The sequence below is a fragment of the Felis catus genome, chromosome B4 (genome assembly GCF_018350175.1).
Source record: "Felis catus isolate Fca126 chromosome B4, F.catus_Fca126_mat1.0, whole genome shotgun sequence".
Taxonomy (NCBI): domain Eukaryota; kingdom Metazoa; phylum Chordata; class Mammalia; order Carnivora; family Felidae; genus Felis; species Felis catus.
In genome coordinates this window covers 138,693,688-138,715,739 of record NC_058374.1, presented here as the reverse complement: position 1 = coordinate 138,715,739, position 22,052 = coordinate 138,693,688, and the positions used below count along the sequence as shown (strand labels likewise).

General features: G+C 55.6%; 1 protein-coding gene and 1 long non-coding RNA gene across 3 annotated transcripts in view; one reads left to right on the top strand and one right to left on the bottom strand.

Annotated features, from left to right (window-relative positions):
• Positions 1-22,052, top strand: part of CELSR1 (cadherin EGF LAG seven-pass G-type receptor 1) — a 137,964-nt gene that overhangs the window by 12,783 nt on the left and 103,129 nt on the right.
• LOC109501854 lies at positions 13,980-17,135 on the bottom strand. 2 transcript variants are annotated; one of them, XR_002160190.3, is made up of 3 exons: positions 17,004-17,135; positions 14,791-15,413; positions 13,980-14,030 (listed from the first exon to the last, which is right to left on the bottom strand). It is a non-coding gene; the product is annotated as an uncharacterized LOC109501854 (long non-coding RNA). The 2 variants fall into 2 exon arrangements; XR_002160191.3 differs by lacking the exon at positions 13,980-14,030 and adding an exon at positions 14,591-14,703.

Below are 22,052 nucleotides of genomic sequence, written 5' to 3'. Positions count from 1 at the left end.
TAATTGCTGATGCCGGTCGAGTCAGCGCCCCCCCTGGGCCTCAGTGTCCCCACTGAAATAAGGAGGTGGGATGGTCACCCCCAGGCCCCCCGTCCTGACTCCAGCCTTGTATCATTCTGTAAGTGAAGGATCAGAAAAACAGAAACGCAGCCTAGAGATCTGGCTACGTCCTGGGAAACCTTTTTCTTGCCAGGAACGCTGTAGGTGCTGAGAAACTGTTTAAATTTCTCATTTAAAATAGCTCATTTAAAAGCCATTATGAAGGGGCACCTGGGTGGCGCAGTCGGTTAAGCGTCCGACTTCAGCCAGGTCGCGATCTCGCGGTCCGTGAGTTCGAGCCCCGCGTCAGGCTCTGGGCTGATGGCTCGGAGCCTGGAGCCTGTTTCCGATTCTGTGTCTCCCTCTCTCTCTGCCCCTCCCCCGTTCATGCTCTGTCTCTCTCTGTCCCAAAAATAAATAAACGTTGAAAAAAAAATAAAAATAAAACCATTATGAAATACTCACAAATCACATACCTGGTAAGGGATTACTGTCTAGAATATATAAAGAGCTTCCACAACTCAACAACAGAGAAACAACCTGATTAAAAAACGGACAGGAGACTTGAGTAGACATCTTGCCAGAGAAGATGTACAAAGGGCCAACAAGCACATGAAAAGATGCTCCACACCTCTCACCATCAGGGAAGTGCCGGTCAGAGCCGCGATGAGATACCGCCTCACCTTTAGGATGGCTGTTACAGAAACAAAACAGGGCAGAAAATACGGGATGGCTACGATGTGGAGAACCTGGAACCCTCGTTCGCTGCTGGAATGGAAGATGGTGCAGCTACCGTGGAAACAGTCACGGCGGTTCTTCGAAAAGGAGAATTTTGCCATAGGATCCAGGAACCCGCTTTGGGGTATGAAGTAAAAGCAGGGCCTTGCACAGAACTTGAACCCCCACGCTCATAGCGGGGCAGTTCGCGATACTCGAAAGATGGAGGTCCCGAGTGTCCACCGGCAGGTGATGAGCAAAAGTGGCATATCCATACATTAGGAGTAAAAAAACTTTTTTGAATGTTTATTCGTTCTAGAGAGAGAGAGACAGAGCGTGAGTGGGGGAGGGTCAGAGAGAGAGGGAGACACAGAATCCAAAGCAGGCTCCAGGCTCTGAGCCGTCAGCACAGCCCGATGCGGGGCTTGAACCCACGAGCCGTGAGATCATGACCTGAGCCGAAGTCAGACGCTCAACTGACTGAGTTGCCCAGGCGCCCCTGGGATTTTTATTTTAAGTTTGTTTATTTATTTTGAGAGCGGCAGAGTGAGAGTGGGGAAGGGAGAGAGAGAGAGGGAGACACAGAATCCAAAGCAGGCTATTCACTCACGGTCAGTGTTGCAGAGCCCGATGCGGGGCTTGAACCCACAAGCCGTGAGATCATGACCTGAGCCGAAGTCAGACGCTCAACTGACTGAGTTGCCCAGGCGCCCCTGGGATTTTTATTTTAAGTTTATTTATTTTGAGAGCGGCAGAGTGAGAGTGGGGAAGGGAGAGAGAGAGAGGGAGACACAGAATCCAAAGCAGGCTATTCACTCACGGTCAGTGTTACGGAGCCCGATGCGGGGCCTGAACGGTGAGCTCATGACCTGAGCCGAAATCAAGAGCCAGACGTTCAAGCGACCGAACCTCCCGGGCGCCCCCTATTTATGTCGGCGCCTTTCGAGCTAGCGGCCTGGGACACCCCACCAGAGCCCCCAAGGCCATCAGATTGTCAGAGGACAAGTGACCTCTGTCTAGGAGCTTTCAGCGGAAGTACTGAGCCACCTCAGAAAACCAGAATGTTCCATGGGCAAGGTTGTGGGGGGCAGTGGTTTGGGAACACCGGACGCAGTTCTAGCTCAGAGGATGACGCCCCAAGAGGTGAGGAGGGACACTTACAAGGGTCACAAGTGCACACTCTCTCTGTCTTTATAGCTCTTGAGAGAGGAGGTGGCCCGAGTGAGTAAGAAGTTCTGGGGTCTTCTGTGACCCTGCCCTGTTTTTAAGAGTCCCCGGTGCCACCTCCCGGAGAAAGGGCTCGGGGCGTGGGGTCACGAGGAGAGGCACCTGGCTCGGGACAGGTGGTAGCCATAGTCCCTAGGCCCGGGTCTTACCGGATACGGTGTAACAGTGAAGGTTGCAGGTGGGGTGGACCCTGCAGAGAGCCTTCTCTGGGAGGTCAGGAGCCAGCAGGGTCTTGAGTGGGTCAAAGTGAAGGGTGGGGGCCAGGGTCTGAGTGTTGGTGAGTGGCCCCATTTGGGAACTTGGAAACTGCAGCTTCTTGGGGACGGGGTGGGGCCTTCTTAGGAACCAAGTGAGCTCATGGGAGCTGAGCAGGATTCTCCCCGGGCCTCAGGCGCCAGGGTCGGCAAGGCGGTCCGGTCAGGGGCCAGCGAGGTCTGGGGCAGGGATTAGGGCAGCGTCCTGGGATTGCTCTTGGCTGCGCTGTGTGAGGTCCTGCTGGGCCCATCCCCTGCCTCCTGGTTCCCGCTGCAGCGTGTGCACAGAGAGGATTTGAGTTCCGCGTTTGTCGTCAGAGTGCGTAACACCAGCTCCCTCTCTGTGCTCCTCCTGGGAGGTTCTGCTTCACCTACAGATCTTTTTGTAGGCTGCCTCCTGGACTTAATGCGGGCTTCCTAAGTTCAGGGAGGGGCCACGGCCGGGTCAGTTTGCTCCCGTTCCCCAAGGTGATGGGCTGTGTGTCACCTGTAACACAGGACCTCAAACCGGTAGCTTAAAACAGCAGAAATATATTCTCTGCTGTTCTGGAGGCCAGAAACCTGAAATCAAGGTGTTGGCAGGGACACTGCGTTCCCTCGGAAGGCTCCTTGCTGCCTCTTCCGGTTCTGGTGGCCCCAGGACCTTGGCTTGCACTGGATCACCCCAGCTGTGCTTCTGTTGTCATGTGGGCTTCTCCTGTGTGTGGCCTGTGTGGCTTCTCTCTCGAAAGGGCACCCGTCATACTGAACCAGGGGCCCACCCTTCTCCTCTCGACCCCATCTTAATTTACATCTTCACTACATCTGCAAAGATTCTATTTCCACATCGGCTCACGTTCACAGGTACAGGGGTGGGGAGGTTAGGACTTCAGCGTGTGCTTTTGGGGGACACAGTTCCACCCACTACAGCACGGTGCCCTGAGTTCATTGTGTTCAGTCAGATGGCGGAGGTCTGCTTTGCCCGCCTGGGCACCTGGGCACAGCGTCCGTCTCCCTCACTGTGATGCCACGTGGCCCATCGGGATCCTGCCCTGTTGTCCTCTTTTCCCCTGGGGGCTCCCCCTGCGGGGCTGAGTACTGCACAGGAGAAGGCTCCCAACTCCCCACACCCCTCCGGGGATGACAGTGGCCCTGGGCCCAGTTTAGGAGGGAGGGGGTGTGGGGGGGCAGGTGGGCGTGGTTGGAGTCGACAGCACACCTTTGCCTTTTGTGCCTTAACGCCAGTGACACAGCTGAGGGAGGCACCTTTTCGGTCCAGCTCTCTCTCCCAAGCATGGAAAATTCTCTCACGTGTAAGTGAAAGCGCCCCAAATCTTCAAAGAGAGGATGGAAAATATGAAAGTTTATTGTTCTGAGCGATTTCCTGTGCATCTGGCACGTGGCCGCCGGAGGTCAGGGGCGTGTGTGTGTGTGTGTGTGTGTGTGTGTGTGTGTGTGTATGCGCGTGCGCACAGGACAGGAAGTCCAGCCGTGAGTTACAGCGTGTGTGCGAGGGCCCCGCACGGTCTGGCAGATACGCCCGAGAAAGCAGGCGGCGGGCGGGGCGGGGCACGTCGGTGACTGGGTTCTGTGCCCGGACAGCGCCGCTCACGGCCCGCTAGATGAGTGTGTTTGTGGGGAAACCAGGCGGGGGTGACCCCGGAGGCAGGAAGCTGAGGGCTTCAGGGTTGGGACAGCTGTCCGAGTCCCCAGTTGGCCTGGGAAATCCATTGTGTGTGGGGCGGGGATTCTGTTCTCCCTCCTCCCCATTTGTGCTACCCACCAGCCTGGAGATTTTTTAAGTTTACTTATTTATTTTGAGAGACAGAGAGTGAGCAAGGGACGGGCAGAGAGAAGGAGAGAGAGAATCCCAAGCAGGCTCCGCACTGTCGGCATGGAGTCCAGTGTGGGGCTTGAACCCACGGACAGTGAGATCGTGACCTGAGCTGAAGTCAAGAGTCGGACGCTTAACCCACCGGGCCATCCAGGCGCCCCCTGGCCTGGTGTTTTTTCTGAACCCAAAGTGAATTTGGAGCCGTGTGAAAACGGGCCTCCTTCCTTTCCCTGCAGCCAGGGGAACTGAGGCAGGGGAGCCCGAGGAGGGGTTTTCCACCCTCTCTGCAATGACCCATCAGGCGAGGGCCGCCTTCAGCCGGGACACCCCGGATTCTCCTTCCCCAGAAACAGCGTCTCTGCATCTGAGCTCTTGGAAGCTGACAACCCCAGCCTCCGAGTCTTTCTCTAATAACCCCTGCTGAGAAAACGCAGAAAGAAAAAGAAAAAAAGAGAAGAAAGGGGCGCCTGGGTGGCTCAGTCGGTTAAGCGTCCGACTTCGGCTCAGGGCGTGATCTCACGGTTCGTGGGTTCGAGCCCCGCGTCGGGCTCTGTGCCGACAGCTCAGAGCCTGGAGCCTGCTTCCGATTCTGTGCCTCCCTCTCTCTCTCTCTGCCCCTCCCCTGCTCACACCCTGTCTCTTCTCTGTCTCGAAAATAAATAAAAATGTTAAAAAAATTAAAAAAAGAAGAAAAAGAGAAAGAAAACCCAGAAAGAGCGTCTTGTGGCATGCCCAGCCACGACGCGGGCTCAGGTGGGATCCCGTGGGTCGGCCACAGGTGGATCTGGGAAGCAGGGAGGGATGTGAGGCGGTGAGCGCCTCAGCTCCCTGTTCCAGCCCTCCGGGCGCTGCCTGGGTTCCGAGAGAGTTGTTTTTACACGCCGTGCAAACCGGTGAGAGCCCGAGAGAACGCACTCTGCGACCCTGAAGGGGCACAGGGGAGTGAGGTGACTCTGACATGACCCCAAGGGGGTGTCAGAGTGGCGAGAGGGGGCTTTGGAAGTGGGCCCTTCTCGGTTTCGTTCGACCAGATCGCCTCGTGTTGAGGCCTCGCCCTGCCCCAGCAGCCTGGTCTAAGCCAGGTGTCCTTCCCATGCACTTCTGGCACCCATCAGCACCCTAGAGCTTGGCATCCGTGCCCGCTGGCCTGCTGATTAACCCCTGTGATCTCAGCACCGGCCGGGGAGGCCAGTCGGGGCGAGCGTGTGTGCGGGGGGGGGGGCGTTTAGTACTGAGGCAAACCCGACTCTCCAAGGCATTTTGTATACTCCCCTGCTTTTCAGAAACCAGCTTTTGTGGGGCGCCTGGGTGGCTCAGTCAGTTAGGCATCCGACCGACTCCTAGTTTCAGCTCCGGTCGTGACCTCACAGTTGGTGAGTTCGAGCCCTGAGTCGGGCTCTTTGCTGGCGGTGCAGAGTCCGCTTGGGATTCTCTCCCTCTCTGCCCCTCGGCTGCACTCGCTTTTTCTCTCTCTGAAACTAAACAAGTTTTTTAAAACATTAAAAAAATAAAAGAACCTGGTTTATTAACCAGGTGAACCAGGCAGGAAACAGCCACTGTCGGGATCTCAAGCAGAGAGGAATCTGAGGACAAAGGAATCAGAAGGGATTCGGGGCTGAAGGAGGAAAAAGGGGTGCCTGCCGCCCCCTCTGTGGCCTCCGTCTCGGCCTCTGTGCCCCGGGCACAGGTGCTGTCACCCCCTCCGGGCTGTCCGTGCCACCCTGGGGTTGGACGAGGTCAGCAGAACTTTCTCGATGGGAAATCAGACTTGGAAACGAGTCCTCTCCAACTCGGTGCCCTGGGGGTGGCAGGGGAAGGGGGTCCTGTGGGGCCTCACGGGAGACGCAGGACCGAGACCTGAGCTTGGAGGGGCCCGCGTGGGTCCCCCTGCCTCGTGGGGTTGGGCAGGTGACAGCGACCCTGAGCTCTGAAGGTGACACGGGCTCTGGGTGTGGGCTTTGGAGTGGGTGCCAGGAGGCCAGCGTGGACTGGGGTGCCCACCTGCCAGGCTCGGGGCTGGAGGGCTACGGGCGCGGGCGGGCGTCCCGGGGGGGGGGGGGGGGCGGGGTCTCCGGGCTTTTCCTGCTGACACTTGCACTTGTGGAGCCGCGGGATGACTCAGACGGGCGGGGCCGGGCCGGCTTCCTGGCTGCAGCTCTGAGCCCCACGGCAGAGGGGCTTCTAACACCGGGAGGGGGGCCAGAGAGCCGGCCCCCATCTGGGGACGCGAGAGGGAGCGGCAGGGTGGGTGACGACAGATGGCCTTGTGGTGTCCTTGCGCCGTGCCCCCCCCACCCGGGACTGGTTCTGACCTACTGGCCTCCGGGATCAGGACGTGAGGTGGGCCTCAGCTTTCGGGCCTCACAGATGGGCCTCCGGGGACCTGTTTCGGCGTGGGGGCCTCTGTGTCACGGAGGTTAGCGGCTCACGTGTGGCTTCAGTAGTACGGGTTAGGAACCGTGATGGCATTATCCGCAGCCTCGCCGGCTGGCCCTCAGCACTGTCATCTTGTGGTCTCGGCAGGTCCCTCCCTGCTCGTGCCCCCCCCCCCCGCCCTGGGTGGGGTGTCCAGCGGGGTGGGGGTAGATGTGCGGTCAAGGCTAGAGGCAGGTGCATTCTGGAGAGCCTGTTCTGGCCAGCGGGGCCGGGAGGTGGGAGAGAGGTGGGTATACCACGGCTCCAGGCCGTGGCCGCCCCTCGCGGGTGCAGGGACTGAGGGTGAATCACAGCAGCCCACAGGCGGTGTCTCATCACGGTGGATCTGAAGCGCCCCCACCCCCCACGTTGATCTTTGCTCCTGGAGTCTTATGGTAGAGGAACTGCAGGGCGTGGGTGTAGACGTAACTGCTTCAGACTTGCCGGTGTGGACAAGGATGCGGGCTGGCCCAGGCTTCCCGAGAAACCTGCCCGGGGAATGTTCTCGAACGTGCGTTTTATCTCCTCGCGGATTTGCAGACTGACTGCGTTGCCTTCGGTGATCACGGACGCGTTGCCTGTTTTTGTCTGATTTACAGAGGATTAAAATGAGCAGTTGGGCGCTGCCGTTCCCTGGTGCCTCCCTCCCGGATGCGCGGGGCCTCGGGCTCGGGGCTCGGATGTGCAGCTCAGGGACCTCAGGACGGAAGTGACTTGTATTTCCCTGCAGGCAACAGCGTGCCGAACGTGTTGTGGCAGAATTGGAATAGTCGACGTCGGGAGGAAAATGAGAGGGATCCGTCACCCCACAGTTATGTGGCCCGGGCAAGGGACACGTTCATTCAGTGCCTGGGCCGAGTTTCGAGAAGGGAGGCGGGCGATTGTGTCTAATTCCCCGGAGACGCTCACAGAGCTGGCAGCGACCAAACACGGAGGGTGCCCTGGCCGCCTGACCCTCCGTCTGCCCGCCCCCCGCCTTCCTGCTCTGTCTGCCGTCAGTCCTCAGTGTCACCCCGGGCTGCCCCATTACGGCCCCTGCAGACTGTCAGTCCCACTGCCCCGAGCGTCCCGGGTCCTGGGTCACGGCTGTCCGTGCTGGGGATGCCCAGCCCAAGCCCGAGGTGAAGACGTGGTCCGTGTTTGTTGAGTGAATGAAGGAAAGCAAGCCAAAGAGACAGCACAGTTAATATTGTGTCATAAAATAGAACGAAAGGAAAGGTTTACTCTGTGTCCTGTTTGTTTCAGGGAACTGTGACACTGAGACAAACGGTGTCCCAGTTGGGGTTCAAGAGTGGTGTGTGTGTGTGTGTGTGTGTGTGGCCTCTCAGAGCTGAGGAGGGCCCGGAGGAGGCCCCTTGGCCGTGTGTCTTCAGGGAGCTCCCCTTTGTGCTTGTTCCCATGTTTTTCTCTGTATCTGTCGCATTTCTGTCCCACCCACGGTGTCCCAGTAAACGTGGGACCGGAAAACCTGCTGAGCAGACGTGCCACGAAGGAGGCCAACACTGCACGTTTTTGATTTCTTAAAGCTTTATTCTGGGGGATCAATAGAAGTTGCTTTCCAGAATCCTAAACATTTTTTAGTTTGTTCACAACAATAAGTGGGAAAATTCTGGCGACACAGGAAGGCATAGAGGAGAGAGCAGGACATCACCCCAAACCCCACGCCCGGAGCAACTCCTCGTTGGCCTTCTGGTCTAAGTCACAGTTTCTCCTCTGCTCTTCCGGGCTTTCCACGTGGCCGTCCCTGCCGAGGGGAAGGTGGCTTTTCCAGACGGTCACATGCCTTCCCCTCCCCTCCGGGGCTGGCGGGCAGGGTTGTCGTGGTGACGGCCCTCCTTTCACGGAAGGACTGTCCCTTCGTCCCGGGGCAGTGGGGCCTTGGAGGTCCTGGTGCGTGTCTGGCTCACTGTAATTACCTTGGAGGGGACGCCCCAGGGGGAGGGGGTGACAGTCCCCTCAGGATGGCCCAGCAGCCGAGGGGTTCACTTCTTCAAATGCTGAGCTTGGAGTTCTCACTTTGAGACAGTTACTTGTTTCACACCAAAGACCTTAGCTTTTTGACTTCACCTTAATGGGCCAGAGACGGGCTCTGGGGACGGCCGCTGAGACACCCGTCCCTCCGTACTGGGCGCAGAGGGTCCCGAGCCAGCCCGGCTCACTGGTCCCACAGCCAGTTCCTGCATATCTCTGTGTCCTGTCACCAGTTGCCCTGGCAAGAACACGTCCCTCTCCCCCTGCAGCCACACGGCCAGGGGCTCCCTCTCCTCCCTGGCCCGGTGCTGTACATGAAGGGTGGCCTTCCTGGAGGAGGCATGAAGCTCCAGCTCGTGCCCCCTGAGAGGGATGTTGGGGCTGAATGGAGGCGGGGAGGGCAGCGGGGTCCTTCACGCCTCATTGGATGGGCCACATACTCAACAAACAGCGTGCTGTGTGTGCGGGTCACAGGGCAAGCCCTTGTCTGGGGCTGCCTCTGGGCCTTCCCCTTGCCCGCCCCCCGAGGTCCCTCCCTCGGAGGGATTTCCCTGGCCCGGCTCCCTGAGGCCAGCCCCTCCCCGGGAGCCACGGAGACCCCCCTCCTTTGTCTCCCGGGCACACCCACCTCTGTCCGCCCCCAGAGCAGGCCTTCCCTTCTGTGCACTATTGACATTTGAGGCTGGGGTGACCTCTGCTGCAGGCCCGTCCTGAGCGTGGTAGGATGTAGGGACAGCATCCCTGGCCTCCACCCACCGTGTGCCAGTGACACCAGAGTCGTGACAGCCAGAGTTGTCTCTAGACACGGCCACATGTCCGCTGCCCAATCCCCCCCTCTCCCACATTGAGAGGACTACCCTGGAGCCGGGCGGCCAGTCCAGAGGGCCAGCACCACGGCTGTCAGCTTGACCTGTGTCTCCTCTGTGCCTGGCATAGCCTCGGCACTGGGGGCCCCCAGGGAACCTTTGGGGCTCACGGTATGTGTGGTCTGGGGGGTTTGGCCTGGGATCGGTTGCGTTAACACAGCACAGAGTGGTAAAGGTGACCGGAGAGCGGTGCGGCCCCGGGTCCCGGATGGGACGTGGGCTCAGCCCAGCCCTGCCTGGCTGGTTGCTTTGGGGTGCCCATCACCCTCTCTGAGCCCCAGTCTCCTCATCGGTAAAGGGGTGTGACAAGTGCCATCGTGCAGATGTCGTGGGGATGTGGGAACTGCGGGACTGCCCCTCCCGTGCCCCTGACTCATCCCCGCACTCAGCCTGGTGGTGCTCGGGCTCCCGGGACCCGGCCAGAAGGCTACGCTGCCCATCGGGGCGTCCACATCCTCCTGGCCCCCAGCCCCTCCTCACCCACCCCTGGCTCTGGGGACCCTGCCGACTGACCAGGGGTGGAGGGGGGTGCCCGCCCAGGAGCCGTTTCCCATTGGGGCGCCACCTTTAGAATGGAGCAGAGGGGATGGCTGGGTGCTGTCCTGCCTGGACACAGGCTGCGGTGGCAGGAGCAACAGAAAGGGAAACCAAGAAAGGCCCCCGCGCCTCGGACCCTTCCCAGGACACGCGCTCTCCTTGGCCCTTGCGGTCAGGGGAGGCAGCGGGGGCCGCACAGATGGCTGGCGCCCAGCAGGCCTGCCCTGCGGTCACCTCCGCGTCCCAGGTGCCCAGACTCACACCCTGCAGCGTCTGCTCGGCATTACCCTTGGATACTTGGTCCTGGAATCCGACTTTTCTGGGGGAAACCGAGGCTCATGGAGCTGGGGCCAGGGGGTGAGACCGAAGCGGGCGGCCGCAGTGAGGAAGGGGGTCGCGGCGAGGGGTGTCGGGGACACTCGGAATTTGGCAAGTAAGCGACGTCCTTTAGGGATGAGAGGGGCCCGTGCATGTGAGAAATGTCACACGTTGAAGGCTCTTCCAGAAGGGCCGCGGGGCCGGCAGGTGCCAGGGTGATGGACAAAGAGCTCCACTGTGACCGGTGCCCTGCCGCCCAGCTCCCCGTGCACAGGTGCGCACCTGGCCTTCCTGCCAGAAACTTCCGTCCAGGAGGCCAGTCAGCTCCCAAGGTCAGCTCGAGCTGTGGAGGTGCCATTGGGTGAGCTGTGCAGAGCCGTGGAGGTGACATTGGGGCGAGAGCAGGGTAGAAGGGGCTCTGGTCGGGGGCCGAGAAGGCTTCCCGTGTTGGGGCTTTTAGCTCTGCAAATGCCTACGGAGCGCTGTGGGTGTCTGGCCCTGCCCCCGAGCGTCCGTTCCCTTCCTGGGGGTCATGAGGGTAGGCCACATGCAACAGGGACTCCTGTCCAAGGAAACGGCCGTGCAGCGAGTGGACCAGGCGGGCAGGACCTCGGGCCCCGGGAATTAGGAGGTGCTGCTCTCCGTACGATGCTCCCCAGGCGGCCTGCATCCTGATGCTGGGACACCGTCACCTGCCTACCTGCCTGGGCATACATGCCACTGTGTCCCCGGCACCTCGACGCGCCTTGCAGGGTCCGCCGTGGTGGCCAAGGAGGGCTGCCGGCCGTCGGGGGCACTGGCCGGTGGGCAGGCAGAACGGGACGCAACGTAAGTGAGGTGCAGAGGGCCCTGGGGCGCCCGGCCTTGAGGTGCTGAGTGTCAGAGGGGCCCGGGCTGGCGGGCGGTCGTGGAGGGCCAGGGGCCAGCGCTCTGTCTGGGCACTCGCTGTGCCTGAGCGCCACGGGGGCCGAGCCTCCCCTAGCACGGTCGTTCCGAGGAGCTCACAGCCAGGGGAGGGGTAGACAGATGACCGTGGCTCAGGACGCTGTGTTGAGGGGCGGGGGCTACTGGGAGGGGGAGGTGTTTGTTTCTCCGTTGGGTCGGCCGGCACGCCTTCGTGGAGCACCTACCGTGTGTCCGGCTGTGTTCCCTTCCGGGGACTTGGCGGGGAGCGACGCGGGTAGCATTTACCCTCTAGTGCAGACCCCGCCCCACGGAGCAGGGGCTCTTGGCGCCTCAGAGTGGGTGGGCGCCAGGCAGTACAGCCGGCCTGTTGCGGGCAGGGAGGGCCCGGAATGCAGCCTCTGAGGCTGGAGCGGTGGGCGAGGACTGGGGACACGGGTCAGGGGTAGGTCGGTTGGACCGAGAGGCAGTGAGTGGCCTGGTGAGGGGGGTGTGGGGAGGGTCGACTGCTGGGGTCTTTACTCCCTCCCACTGCGGGCTGTGTGGGGGGCCTCAGGGGTGCGGCCTGTGGGTGTGAGGGCCCCGCTGGAGGCTGGTGGCAGCCAAGCCAGCCCTGCACTCAGCGTCGGGGGGGCCTGTCGGCATGGGGACCCCCCCCACTATCTCAGGGTGCAAATTTGCCCCCTTGAGGGGAGCCGGGCGGCTCCTGGTCTCTCCTCAAACTGTTGCGGGTGCTGGGGAGCTGGAGGGAGGGCCCCCTAACCATGAGGCGTTTCCGGGACCCCCCGGCTGCTGCCCCGAGGGTCTCCGCTGACGTCGGACCATTTGGGTGCACATTGTGTGCGCCCGGTGCGCCTGGTGTCACGACAGACAGCGGGAAAGGCCCCCCCTTCAGCCTCTGTTCCCTGCTGCTGGTCACCTTGCAGAGACATCTCGGCACCTGTCCGCATGTGGATGGCGGCACAGGGATCTGGGAGTCAGAACACAGCTCCTGATCTTGGCCGCTCTGTGCATCAGCTTGTCTGGCTGCCGTGCTCCACTGGGAGCCGTGCGCCTCAAAGGCTGTTCCAGAACTTAAAATTCGGATGTTCTAGAAACTTCTAGAAACCCAAGGAGTGGTCTTTGGAGTTCCAGGAGGTAGGACTCGTCTCTGGACTTGTTGGGACTTGGGTGGGGCCGGGGGACAGAAGGGCTTTAGCTGGCCCCTGCTTAGCTGGACCCTTTGTGGTCTCAGGCCTGTGAAGGGAAGAGTAGGGCTGGGGCCTGCAAAACCGAGAGGAGCAGAGGCGTTCTGAGGAAGAATGAGGGGCTTCCTTCTTGGAGCTGCTGCTTTTCCAGGGACCAGGTGGGCAGGGCATGATCAGAGTGCTGTGGTCAGAGGCACTGCCCTGGCAGAAGCTTTACTGGTCCTTCCAGAACCAGTAGTCAGCGACGTCTTTTGGTGGGGAGGGGAAGGATGGGTGAAAGAGATTTATTTTAGCTTTAGAAAAATTCTTTGTTTTTAAATTTGTTTTAAACATTTTTTTTGTTTGTTTTTACGTTTATTTTTGAGAGACAGAGGGAGACAGAGCACAAGCAGGGGAGGGGCAGAGAGAGAGAGAGAGGGGGAGAGAGGGAGACAGAGAATCCGCAGCAGGTTCCAGGCTCCGAGCCGTCGGCAAAGAGCCCGACGCGGGGCTCAAACCCACGAACCGTGAGATCATGACCTGAGCCGAAGTCGGACGCTTAACCGACTGAACCACCCACCAGGTGCCCCTAGTTTTAAAAAATTCTTAAGAAGCTTACTAACCATGGGGCATCTGGGTGGCTCAGTCGGTTGAGCGTCCGACTTCGGCTCAGGTCGTGATCGCGCGGTCTGTGAGTTCGAGCCCCGCGTCCGGCTCTGTGCTGACGGGTCAGAGCCTGGAACCTGCTTCGGATTCTGTCTCCCTCTCTCTCTGCCCTTCCCCCGCTCACGCTCTGTCTCTCTCTGTCTCTCTCTCTGTCCAAAATAAATGAACATTAAAAAAAAAATTTATAAAGAAGCCTACTGATCAAAAAGGGAAGATAACCTTGTAAAAAAAAATTCAGGCGGTCAGAAGCGCGGGCTACAAAACAAGCACTTTGCACATCTCTGTGTGTTGTTCTTTTCCGTGGGTGTAAGCGCGTCGTATTCCCGCGTTTCCCCGTGCTCCCCCAAGTGCAGCCTGCTTTGTGAGTGGGTCACGGGGATTTGCCGTCCCCTGCCCGTTTTAATCCTCCGGGAGTCTGCCAATATGCTAGGAGAATGTGATGCATTCAGCCAATTCCCTCTTATTGTGTCTTTGTTTCCAGATTCCTTTTTCTCTGAGAGCATCAACGTTAGTGGGGGGGTCTGTGTGTTATTTGAGGTTATTCTGAACAATGAATTTCTAGGGATGGAATCCTTGGTGCCACAGTTTTGCCCACTTTGTTCTGATCACCTTGGTCAAATTGCCTTTGGAAAGTTTGTACTGATCTATACTGGAATGAGCTGTGGTTGAAAACCCTCTGTATTTGTACCATCATCGGAAAGATAAGTCTTTCTCATCTTTTCTAATCCAACAGGTAAGAAATAAATAAATAAATGTTCGAGGGGCGCTGGGTGGCTCAGTCTGTTGAGCCTCCGACTTCGGCTCGGGTCATGGTTCCACGGTCTGTGAGTTTGAGCCCCCGCGTCGGGCTCTGTGCTGACAGCTCAGAGCCTGGAGCCTGTTTCAGATTCTGTGTCTCCCTCTCTCTGACCCTCCCCCGTTCATGCTCTGTCTCTCTCTGTCTCAAAAATAAATAAATGTTGGGGCGCCTGGGTGGCTTGGTCGGTTAAGCGTCCGACTTCAGCTCAGGTCATGATCTTGCGGTCCGTGAGTTCGAGCCCCGCGTCGGGCTCTGTGCTGACAGCTCAGAGCCTGGAGCCTGCTTCCGATTCTGTGTCTCCTTTTCTCTCTGCCCCTCCCACGCTCATGCTCCGTTTCCCTATTTTTCAAAAACAAACATAAAAAAATTTTTTAAAAATGTTTTATATTCTTGATTTGTACCCTTCTTTAGGGAAAGGGAACAGTATTTCATGTGTGTCCATCATCCCTAATTGTTCTGAAAATTGCCAGTTTGCTTTTGCAGTTAGATTGCTTATCCTTTATGTATTTAATTAATTAATTTTATTTGTATTTAAAATTTTTTTTTTTTAACATTTATTTATTTTTGAGAGAGAAAGAGACAGAGCATGAGCAGGGGTAGGGACAGAGAGAGAGAGGGAGACACAGAATCCGAAGCAGGCTCCAGGCTCTGAGCGGTCAGCACAGAGCCCAGCGAGAGGCTCAAACCCACAAACCGTGAGATCGTGACCTGAGCCGAAGTTGGACGCTTAACCCACTGAGCCACCCAGGCGCCCCTTAATTTATTTTTTTAATGTTTATTTATTTTTGAGAGAAAAACAGCGTGTGAGCAGGGGAGGGGCAGAGAGAGACACACACACACAGAGTCGGAAGCAGGCTCCAGGCTCCTAGCCGTCAGCACAGAGCCCGATGCGGGGCTCGAACTCACGGACCGCGAGATCGTGACCTGGCTGAAGTCGGACGCTCAACCGACTGCGCCACCCAGGCGCCCCGCGAGTGTGCATTCTTTAAAAAACTTCCTGACTTGGCCCAGGCTGTTCAGTATTTAAAGTTAAGGGAGCAAACGTCAGAGAGAAGCAGGAGAATGTGGGGAGCGATCGTGGGGTTCAGATGTCACTCACCTGGTGACCTCGGGTCTGTCACTTAATCTCTCAGAACCTCTATTTCCTTGTGTGACAAATGGGGACCGTGGTTCTTATTTCACAGGTGTTTGCAAAGCACCTGGCAGAGTATTGGCCCTGCCATCAGGGCTCCGGGAGAGGGGCCTTTGTCGCTAGTGATTTCCATAGCTTATTGTCCAGTAAAATCTCCTCTCTCCTTGCGGACCGCTTTTCTGAGTAGTTGATCGAAAACGGAACGATCTTGCCCGGCTCCTTCGGAAGAGACTTCCCTGGTACGTCCCTGAATGATGACGATCGTGCGATTCGTCTTTATTTCCAGTTCAGGTCAAGGAAGCTTGCGATTACGCCAGAGCGAGCGTAAAAAATATTCAGGAATTCCCACTGGAGCCGTTCAGATACCGAAGGGTGATGTTGGTTTTAACATAACCCTGCAAAGCCCTGCCTTCGCGGAGAGTCTTCAGCTGTGGCCTGAGGTGTGTGGCCGGTAACGCCTGGTGACAAGTAGCAAGTGATGGTTACTGGCGCTCCGGGCACCCCTCCCCCCCCCTTCCAGGCCGCTTTCCAGTCTCCAGGCGAGGGGCGTGTTGGGGCGTTTCGTTGTGCATTTGAATGCCTGCAGGTCCCTGGAAGGTAGACCAGAGGATGTTTCTAAAGGACACTTCCGGCCAAGTGCCCTGTGGCCGCGCGCCCGCAGAGTCATTGTTGTAAATTCCCCCAAAGATCAAGAAGCGTTGGTGTGACAGGTGTGGGCCGCGAGGGCCTCTGTTCTTTTGTGACAAGTTATGGCGTCATTTACGCCCCCTTTGGAAGCGGGAGCCCGCGTCACTTTGCCAGTGGCCTTTGTGCAGGGCTCCCATTCAGCCCGCCCAGTCATCTGAATAGGCCCCAGCCGCCCGCTGTCATTGTCCCCGGGGTTACTCATCAACCGGGGGCTGCCCGTTTCCGTGGTTACCGCGGGGCTGTGAATGTGACCCCAGCCTTGGGGGAGGGGCTGCAGCAGCTCCCTATAAAAGGAGTTGAAACCCTGCACCGGGGTTTGCTGCCACGATCCGAGAACTTTCCTTGTGTCCCCTGCGTCCCTGGGGGCTGTGAGTCCCGGATTTCCTATTAGAGCAGCGCTGCGGGCCTGGGGCTAGGGCTCCCGCGGGGGGACAGGGGCCCACGGGGCCTGGGGTGCTCCCGAGGAGAGGGGGCAGGGCTTTGCTCTAGGAGGGGCTGGACATCTGGTGGCCTGGGGGTCTGAGAAGAGGTGGCTGGGCCATGGGCCTGGGGCAAGGGGGGTGCTGACCCCCCCAGTTTAAGAGTCCCAGTGGAGGGATACCCCGTGCTTGTGCTGGGGGTGGGGGGGGGTCAGGGGCAGCCCGGGCTGTGTCCCTGTTCCTTTTTCTTTTTTTAAATGTATTCGAGAGAGAGAGAGCTAGCACGAGCGAGTGCAAGTGGGGGAGAAGAGGGAGGGGCAGAACGGAGCCCAGGCAGGCTTGGCACCCTCAGCCCCGAGCCCGTAGCGGGGCTTGAACCCACCAACTGAGAGACCGCGATTCCAGGCAAGACCCAGACACTCGATCGACGGCCCCCAAAGCAAAAGCAGCTTTTTAAATGTTTGTTTACTCATTTTTGAGGGGAGGGAAGGGCAGAGAGAGGGAGAGAGAATCCCAGGCAGGCGCTGCACTGACTGGGGACTGGATCTCAGGAACCATGAGGTCATGACCCGAGCCCACATCAAGAGTTGGACGCTTAACCCACCGAGCCACACAGGTGCCCCCGTGTCCCCGTTCTTGCTGCTGTAACAAAGTCGTGACTGTCCTTGGGACGGCAGTCTTTGTGTCTACGCCAGTCTACACCACGGCTCCCTGAATAAATAGACACGTAACAAGTGAATTTGCAGCATCAGAGCATATACGGGAGTGTTTACGTTTCGATCAGATCACCAAATTGTCTTCCAAAAATACGTCACTGGTGGGACGCCCGGGTGGCTCAGTCGGTTGAGCGGCCGACTTCGGCTCAGGTCATGATTGCACGGTCCGTGGGTTCGAGCCCCGCGTTGGGCTCTGTGCGGACAGCTCGGAGCCTGGAGCCCGCTTCGGATTCTGTGCCTCCTTCTCTCTTCGCCCTCCCCCCGCATGTGCTCTCTGTCTCTCTCTCTCTCTCTCTCCCCGTCAAAAATGAATAAACGTTAAAAAATTTAATAAAATAGCCCATCGTCCCGTTTTTACCTGTCTCTGATTCCTTTGAGGGGGAGCTTCTTTTCAAACAGTGTCTTGACCATTAGCGTTTCTTCCGTGGCCAGTTCCTGCTCTTTCTCTAGGCGGTTTCTGGTTGGGGTCGAGCATCCCAGCCCCAGGGTCATCAAAGTGCCCCGCGTTTTATTTCCATGTTTTCCAGTCTTATCTCCCTGCCGTGCCTGGCTCTGTTTTGGGCGATGGTGGGAGGCCAAGGCTGGTTTCCCCAGCTGTATCAACACCTTTATTTGCGGACTTCACGCCCCTCCCCTTTATCTGGAAAGGCGCTCCCGTGGCAGTTTCCATGTGGCCCTTCCTACCCGACACCACCATGCTGTTGTAATGACAAGTACGTCATAGCATGTTCCGAAAGCCAGCTGGTTTTTTTCCATCATTTTCTTGGCCATTCTTAGGGATTTTCTCTTCTATGCAACCTTAATGCTCACCTTGTAAAAAGGGCTGTTGAATTAGACAGAAATCTCCTGGGGGCAGTTCAGTCCAGACTCTTGATTTTGGCTCAGGTCGTGATCTCGTGGTTGGTGAGTTCGAGCCCCGTGTCGGGCTCTGTGCCGACAACGTGGAGCCTGCTTGGGATTCTCTCTCATTTATCTCTCTGCCCTCCCTCCCTCTCTCTGTCTGTCTCTCTCTCTCTCTCTCTCTCAAAAATAACTAAATAAACATATATATTTTTTTAAATTCCACTGGGAACTTTGGTGAGAATTACATTGCGTTTATGGGTTACTTCGTGCAGTGGGTTGAATAGTGGCTCTCCAAAAAGGCACAAGTACCCGAAACCTGTGGATGTGACCTTACTTGCAAAAGGGCCTCTGCAGGTGTAGTTACGCCAAGGAGTTCAAGGTGAGATTTTCTTGACTTAGGGTGGACGCCCTAAATCCAATGACAAGTCCTGAGGAGAGGAGGAGAGGGGGCGTGCAGAGAAGAAGGGTCCGTGAGGGCAGGGGCAGAGATTGGTGGTGGGTGGTGTCGGACCAAGCCAAAAGCTCAAGGATTGCTGGTCACCGCCAGAGCTGGAAGAGGCAGGGAACAGGTTCTCCGTGGGAGCCTCCAGAAGGAGCCAGTCCTGCCCAGCTTGCCCCTGGATTTCAGACCTAGGCCCCCCCAGCTGCGAAAGGATATTGGGTTATGCCACCCACTTTGTGGTACTTTGTTACGGCGGCTCCAGGAAACGAATACACTTTGGAACAAAGTGGTTTCTCTGCAGTGTTTTTGTTTTGTTAATTTTTTTTAATGTTTATTTTTGAGAGAGAGGGAGAGACTCACAGAGTACAAGCAGGGGAGGGGCGGAGAGAGACACACACACACACACACACACACACACACACACACACAGAATCCGAAGCAGGCTCCAGGCTCTGAGCCGTCAGCACGGAGCCCGACGCGGGGCTCGAACTCACGAACTGTGAGAGCATGACCTGAGCCGAAGTCAGACGCTCAACCGACGGAGCCACCCAGGCGTCCCTACAGTGTTTTCCTATTTAGAAACATGGAACGTTTCTTCATTCCTTAATGTCACCTCTGCGTGTTGTAGTAAAACCAACCTTGTTTTCCACATACGTGTTTCGTTTTAGGCTCGTCTCTAGGGATTTTGTGGGGTTTGCTGCTCTTGTGATAAGGACTGTGTGTTTTCCGTTGCGTTTTCTGACTGGCTGTTGCTGGGTGTTAAAAAGTAATGAATTTTTGTCTTGTGGTTTTGCACCCGACCATTTTATCAAGCGGTCTTATTAATTAAAATAATTTCTCGGGGCGCCTAGGGTGGCTCAGTTGGTTAAGTGCCCAACTCTTGGTTTCGGCTCAGGTCACGATCTCACGGTTTGTGATAATCGAGCTCCGAGTCCGATTCTGCGCTGACAGTGCGGAGCCTGCTTGGGAGTCTCTCTCTCCCTCTCTTCTGCCCTTCCCCTGCTCATGCACACTCGTGTGTGCACACACATTCTCTCTCCACAATAAATAAAAAATAATAATTTCTCAGTCCATTTCTCTAGGAGAGCTGTTGTATTGACTCCAAACAACGTAGGTCGTGTTTCTTTCTTTGAGCAATTTTCTGTCTCCCCCCTGTTTTTTCTGTCTTTATTTCACGGTCAGGTGGTCTTTACCATCTCAGACCCTGCGCAGACCCGTGTGTTTGTTCACAAGCAGGATGTTTGAAGCCATGAACATGAAGTTCATGTACTGGCATGAAGTTCAGTACTGAACTCTTGAGCAGAGATGTGTGCTGATGCTGGTTGTTGGTGATCTGTTAGCTCAGTTTTGGCAGCTTGTAAAAATACAAGTTATCCATTTTCTCAATCAGTATTCATTTGGTTTCTACTGTTGGCCGAACTTTGGTTTAGATGCCAGGCATGCTACATCGTAGTAGAAGTCTTAGCCAAGGCAATAAGACAAGAAAAAAAAAAAAACACCTACATGTAAACATAGCACTCTATTACGAATGATAACACTGCTATTATTCACAGATGATATCGTTACCTACAAAGAAAACCCAAGAGAATATGCAAATAAATGATTTAAATAACGAGTTCAGCAGGATTGCTGCTACTTGGATAATATGCAAAATTACGTTTCTGTGTACCAACAATAAATGGAAAATGAAGTGACATTTATTTGTTTTTGAGAGCAGAAAAGATCAAATAACCAAAAATAAATCTAATAAAAGTAAAATGTTGTGAGAAATTTAGGAAGACTTAAGCACATGGGTGGGGGTGGGGGAGTGGCTAACCATGTTCATGGAGTAGAAGTCTTAGTATTGTAAAGATGTCATTTCTCCCCAGACTGTTGTACTGATTTAGTGCAGTAGTAACCAAAACCCATATAAATTTTATATGTAAGTAAAATTGTACGTAAATATACATGTAAATAAGATGGGCTGAGAAGAACCAAAGCCATCTTGAAGAAGAGCAAGGTGGGGGACCTGGTCTGCCGGATGCCAAGGCTTATTAGAAAGTCATTGTAATTAAGAGGGTCTGCCAGTGGCCAAGGATAGCCAGATAAGCCAGCAGAATTGACTAGAGAGCCCAGAAAACAGACTCCATATGTCTAAAAGCACAGCCAATTGGGATGCCTGGTGGGCTCAGGCAGGAGAGGATGTGACTCTTGATCTCAGGGTCCTGAATTCAAGCCCCATGGTGGGCATGGAGCCTACAAAAAAAAAAAAAAAAGTACAGCCAATCAAGTAACAAGGAATAAATGAAGAAATCAGAGTTGAATTACCCTCCATGAGGATAGTCTGCCTGCCTTTTTTTTTTTCTGAATTTGCTTCATTCTGAATATTCTCTTTTGACCTTTCCTCCAGTTCACTGACTTTCTCAACAACAGGGTGTAATCTTTTCTTTTATTTTTTTTTAAGATTTTATTTAAAAAAAATATTTTTTTACATTTTATTTATTTTTGAGAGACAGAGAGAGACAGAGTACAAGTAGGGGAGGGGCAGAGAGAGAAGGAGACACAGAATCTGAAGCAGGCTCCAGGCTCTGAGCTGTCAGCACAGAGCCCGATGCAGGGCTCAAACTCATGAACTTTGAGATCATGACCTGAGCCGAAGTAGGACACTTAACTGACTGAGCCACACAGGAGCCCCTAATATTTTATTTTTTAAGTCATCTCTACACCCAACATGGGGCTCAAACCTACAACCCTGAGATCAAGAGTCACACATTTTACCAACTGAGCCAGCCAGGTGACCCATAGTGTGATCTATTCTTTTTTTCTTTTAAATGTTTATCTTGAGAGAGAGAGAGAGCATACACACGAGTGCACCTGTGAGCAGGGGAGGGGCAGAGAGGGAGAGAGAATCCCAAGTTGACTCTGTGCTTTTAGCACAGAGCCCAACGCAGGGCTAGAACTCACAAGCCATGAGATCATGACTTGAGCCGAAGTTGGACACTCAACCGACTGAGCCACCCGGGTGCCACCCGTGTGTGATCTATTCTTAAACCCGTTTACTGCATCCCTAATTTTGGTTATTGTATTATTGAGTTCTAGAACTTTTTTTGGTTATTTTTATCTGCCATGGACTTTTTCTATAGTCAGTGTGTTCCTGATGAAACTCTTAGTCTTGTCTTGTGTATCGTGGGGAGCACAGAATTCTAAAGTCTGCATTTTACAAGTCTTATGGGGCTGTTCCTCATTGTCCCCGTGCCTGTTGATTTTCGTTCAGCTTGTTTTGTCTCCTTGTATGCCTGGTTATTTTTATGTGCTGGATGTTGTGTTTTCATAATCCTTCATAGAAATCATATGAAGTTTAGGATGCTATTGTCTTCATCTAGAGAGATTTACTTTGGGTTTGGGCAGGTGCCAAGTGCACTAATGACCTGGGGTCACCATCTCATCATTGAGTAGGGATCGGCTGCTGTTACCAGTTGTGGTTAACAGTCTCCAGATCCAGCATAGGGGTTGGTCAGGGACGCTCCTCAGTGCCTCACCCTTGACATGTGCCTCTTCCGCGGGTGAGCCGGGGACACTTAGGTTCTCTGTACACTGTGGCCCCTCACCCCTTCTTTCAAAACGTGCTGTAGCTTAGCTGGTAAATGTAGTCATCCGTGATTATGCTGTTTCCATGGGAGATGTGTTCCGGGTTGCAGGATGTTACAACCCGCTAGCGAATGGGGGCTTCCTGCGGGAAATACTGTTCCTGAGACGCAAATGGCGGTCCACATCCTATGCTGCGAATGTGGATAGCCTGTTAGCCAGTGAAGTTAGTAGTGGACCTGCACACTTTTTCTAGCGAGTAAGGTCTTCTCCTGATAGAGTTAAAAAGAGATGTGCTAACCAGTGTTGGAGCCCCTGCAATTGTGTAGATCCAGAAAACACAGACAGAGTCACCAAGAAGTGACCTGTGATGTCTTGTTTGTAACAGCCAAGGATCAAGGGTGTCGAGAGATCTAGGATCAAAAAGTCACGGCAGTTGTCTTCTGGTGTCTCAGAGAGACCCGTCATGGCCCACAGAAGCCGGACACTTCTCTTCCATTGACCGTTGCCTTCGGCACATCACGGGATGCCGGAAGTTTTCTCTGCCATTGGGGTTAC